This window comes from Procambarus clarkii, chromosome 74 (assembly GCF_040958095.1).
Source record: "Procambarus clarkii isolate CNS0578487 chromosome 74, FALCON_Pclarkii_2.0, whole genome shotgun sequence".
Lineage (NCBI taxonomy): Eukaryota > Metazoa > Arthropoda > Malacostraca > Decapoda > Cambaridae > Procambarus > Procambarus clarkii.
Genome location: NC_091223.1, coordinates 22287283 through 22293111, shown reverse-complemented (window position 1 = coordinate 22293111; position 5829 = coordinate 22287283).

Genomic DNA, 5829 nt, shown 5'->3' with positions numbered 1-5829 from the left:
CCTCACAAAACTGACAATATGTTTGTTTTCTAAAGTGATCTAAATCCTCGGTGGTCATATGAATTGCAAAATAAGGAAGATTTGCTTTAATGTTTTTCCATACTCTAGCCACTCGCCTCATAAAATGTATGACACTATCCTCCCCAAAATATGTGTGTTTATCAACCACTTGTTTGTTTCTATCAACTAACAGATAACTGTAAGCTATAGCTCTATGTCTGGCTGTGACCGACCCACACACATCGCTAACGTCCAATAGGGATTCAAAATCAAAATAACACAAATGAGAAGGACTATACCCCTTCCTGGTGTTTTTAAATTTGAGTGTGTCTCCTTCCTTAGGGTAAATGATTTTCTGTGTGATACTGCACGATCTTTCGTGATTGTTCAGTTCATCCTGCTCATGGTATTCTGAAAGGCATTTGCGGCAGAATACTGTATTTATTGAGTGGCTACGAGCAAAGTTTCTTAGGAAAGCAGTCAGGTCTTTTATTAAAGCCACGTGACTTTCTCCCAGCAGTAACAAAGGTACAATGGTAGGGTGCTGTTTGGCCCCACGGCGACATAAGGTTATGTCATACACTTCATCTGAATATTTACTTACAGAGTACAAGTATATGCTTAATTCATTAAGCCTTTCTAATCTGCTGATGTCCTCCCACGAAAGTGGGAGATTTAAATGCTCATAGTTAACAAATTTGCTAACTCTATTAGGAGAGTTCATCAGCCTCCCTATGAGTTTCCATGACCAATTACGTTGTTGGGCCTTAAAAGCTGCTAAGCAATTAATAATGCAACTTTCATTATTGTTTTGTGGATTAAAAACTTTAGTCTTGCCCCTTAGGAACTGTGGATATGGGACATATGTTCCTATTCTGCTGCGAATGAAGTTATTACAAAATACAAGTTTTAAAAAATTAATATTGTGAAGAATGAAGCCACTTCCTTCAGTCTCAGAGAGTAAAGTCTCTAAACGAGACATTAGGTATTTAATCCAAAACTCTGGCACATCCCCAATGTCTTCAAGTGTAACTATGCGTGAAGGGGTAGTTATGTAATGATCTCTCAACTCATCATTAACGACTCCTTGTTTTAAAAGGGTTAATTTCACCTCTAGCTGTATTTTGAAAGATGGAGTAAAATTGCAATGTTTAGACAGGGACTCCATATATGAGTGTATTTGTTCTAAGAAATGCTGCCGAAAATTACTCATTAAACCTATAGGGTCTGCTGCATATTCTCGGGGTATAGAGTATTGCCGTCTGGTGAACAGATCCCCCAGAGACCCTTGTCTATCAATAATATGTGGCGCTTCTATTGCTGTATTTTCTTCTTCATTGCTTGAATTGAGATTTTCATCTGAGTTGACTGTCTCTAAACTTTTACCTTGTGTAAAAATGCCACCAGGTCTCTCTTGGAGATTAGGACTCACGCCAACACCACTAGGCCCCGCTTGAGGACTATGACACATGACATCACCACTAGGCTCCGCTTGAGGACTATGACACATGACATCACCACTAGGCCCTGCTTGAGGGCTATGACACATGACATCACCACTAGGCCCTGCTTGAGGACTATGACACATGACATCACCACTAGGCCCCGCTTGAGGACTATGACACATGACATCACCACTAGGCCCCGCTTGAGGGCTATGACACATGACATCACCACTAGGCCCCGCTTGAGGACTATGACACATGACATCACCACTAGGCTCCGCTTGAGGGCTATGACACATGACATCACCACTAGGCCTTGCTTGGGGGCTATGACACATGACATCACCACTAGGCCCCGCTTGAGGACTATGACACATGACATCACCACTAGGCCCCGCTTGAGGACTATGACACATGACATCACCACTAGGCCCCGCTTGAGGACTATGACACATGACTTCACCACTAGGCCCTGCTTGAGGGCTATGACACATGACATCACCACTAGGCCCGCTTGAGGGCTATGACACATGACATCACCACTAGGCCCCGCTTGAGGACTATGACACATGACATCACCACTAGGCCCCGCTTGAGGACTATGACACATGACATCACCACTAGGCCCTGCTTGAGGGCTATGACACATGACATCACCACTAGGCCCCGCTTGAGGACTATGACACATGACATCACCACTAGGCCCTGCTTGAGGGCTATGACACATGACATCACCACTAGGCCCCGCTTGAGGACTATGACACATGACATCACCACTAGGCCCTGCTTGAGGGCTATGACACATGACATCACCACTAGGCCCCGCTTGAGGGCTTTTACACCGGTCATCAGTACCTCCAGTGCAAATCTGAGTGTGTTTTAAGGAAGCATGTTGGCACACGGGCGTCTTGCAGAAACTGCAGATGAAAGATGTGTGAGGTTTAGAAGATGGAAGGCCACACGCAGCACACTGAAGGGCCTGTCGTGTGTTGTATGATGTCCTCGGCCTACTACATTGACGCAAATGCACCCCACACGACTCCAGACACACATCTCGACTGCAGTAGGAACATGTGAACAACAAATGTCGCTCCCAGGATAGCGCTCGTCTTCTACACACTTCACAATATGTCAGCTGTCCACTCATTTTACCTAAATATAAACAAAAAGACTTATTAGCCTTATAAGTTCCACACACACACACACACACACACACACACACACACACACACACACACACACACACACACACACACACACACACACACACACACACACACACACACACACACACACACACACACACACACACACACACACACACACACACACACACACACACACACACACACACACACACACACACACACACACACACACACACACACACACACACACACACACACACACACACACACACACACACACACACACACACACACACACACACACACACACACACACACACACACACACACACACACACACACACACACACACACACACACACACACACACACACACACACACACACACACACACACACACACACACACACACACACACACACACACACACACACACACACACACACACACACACACACACACACACACACACACACACACACACACACACACACACACACACACACACACACACACACACACACACACACACACACACACACACACACACACACACACACACACACACACACACACACACACACACACACACACACACACACACACACACACACACACACACACACACACACACACACACACACACACACACACACACACACACACACACACACACACACACACACACACACACACACACACACACACACACACACACACACACACACACACACACACACACACACACACACACACACACACACACACACACACACACACACACACACACACACACACACACACACACACACACACACACACACACACACACACACACACACACACACACACACACACACACACACACACACACACACACACACACACACACACACACACACACACACACACACACACACACACACACACACACACACACACACACACACACACACACACACACACACACACACACACACACACACACACACACACACACACACACACACACACACACACACACACACACACACACACACACACACACACACACACACACACACACACACACACACACACACACACACACACACACACACACACACACACACACACACACACACACACACACACACACACACACACACACACACACACACACACACACACACACACACACACACACACACACACACACACACACACACACACACACACACACACACACACACACACACACACACACACACACCTAGTCTTCACTCTGAACGACTCCGACATAAGAGAAATCGGTTTTGAGGACCCAGTAGGAATGAGCGACCACAGTGTACTGGTGTTTGAGTACTTGATTGAAGAAGGGTTATTGAACTCGAGGAGGGATACCGAAACCAAAAGGTTAGCATACCGAAAGGGAAACTATGAGGGGATAAGAAAATTCCTAACAGATATAGCATGGGAAACAGAGCTCAGGGGAAAGACGGCCCAAGATATGATGGATTACATCACGCAGAAGTGCAAGGACGCAGCAAACAAGTTTGTCCCAGTCCAAAAGGAAAACAGAGAAATGAAGATGAGAAACCCATGGTTTAATCAAAGATGTAGGCTAGCTAAGCAGCAAAGTAAAAGGGCATGGAGAAACTATAGGAATAACAGGACACTGGAGAGCAGAGAAAGATACCAGAATGCCAGGAATGAATATGTCAGGATGAGAAGAGAGGCAGAAAGACAATACGAAAATGACATCGCAAGCAAGGCAAAGACTCAGCCTAAATTGTTGCATAGCCACATTAGGAGAAAAACAACAGTAAAGGAACAGGTTATGAGATTAAGGATAGGGGCGGAAGGATTCACTACAAATGACAAGGAAGTGTGTGAGGAATTGAATAAGAAATTCCAGGAGGTCTTCACCTTAGAACAAGGAGAAATTCCAGAGGTAAGTGAGGGAATAGCTAACCAGGAACCACTGGAAGAGTTTGAGATTACCAGTGGGGAAGTAAGGAAGTGTTTACTAGAGTTGGACGTGACGAAGGCTATAGGCCCAGATGGAATCTCCCCTTGGGTTCTAAAGGAAGGAGCAAGAGAACTGAGCCTACCACTCTCCATAGTGTATAACAAATCACTGGCAACAGGGGAACTGCCAGATACTTGGAAAGCAGCTAACGTAGTCCCGATATACAAGAAAGGGGATAGACAGGAGGCACTGAACTACAGGCCAGTGTCCCTAACCTGCATACCATGCAAGCTGATGGAGAAGATTGTGCGAAAAAAACTAGTGGAGCATCTGGAGCGAAGGAACTTTGTAACACAGCATCAACATGGGTTCAGGGATGGCAGGTCCTGCCTCACAGGGTTACTTGAATTCTACGACCAGGCAACAAAAATAAGGCAAGAAAGAGAAGGGTGGGCAGATTGCATATTTTTGGATTGTCAGAAAGCCTTTGATACAGTGCCACACAAGAGGCTAGTGCGAAAGTTGGAGATGCAGGCTGGAGTGAGAGGGAAGGTACTCCGGTGGATAGAGGAATACCTAAGCAACAGGAGACAACGAGTCTGTGTGAGGGGTGAGGTCTCAGATTGGCGAGACGTCACAAGTGGAGTCCCGCAGGGGTCAGTCCTTGGACCTATACTGTTTCTGGTATATGTAAATGATCTCCCAGAGGGTATAGATTCGTTCCTCTCAATGTTTGCCGACGATGCAAAAATTATGAGGAGGATTGAAACAGAGGATGATAGTAGGAGGCTACAAGATGACCTGGATAGACTGAGTGAATGGTCCAACAAATGGCTGTTGAAGTTCAACCCGAGTAAATGCAAAGTAATGAAACTAGGCAGTGGAAACAGGAGGCCAGGCACAGGATACAGAATAGGAGATGAAGTACTTAATGAAACAGACAGAGAGAAAGATCTAGGAGTTGATATCACACCAAACCTGTCTCCTGAAGCCCACATAAAGAGAATAACGTCTGCGGCATATGCGAGGCTGGCTAACATCAGAACGGCGTTCAGGAACCTGTGTAAGGAATCATTCAGAATCTTGTACACCACATATGTAAGACCAATCCTGGAGTATGCGGCCCCAGCATGGAGCCCGTACCTTGTCAAGCACAAGACGAAGCTGGAAAAAGTCCAAAGGTATGCTACTAGACTAGTCCCAGAACTAAGAGGCATGAGTTATGAGGAAAGGCTGCGGGAAATGCACCTCACGACACTGGAAGACAGAAGAGTAAGGGGGGACA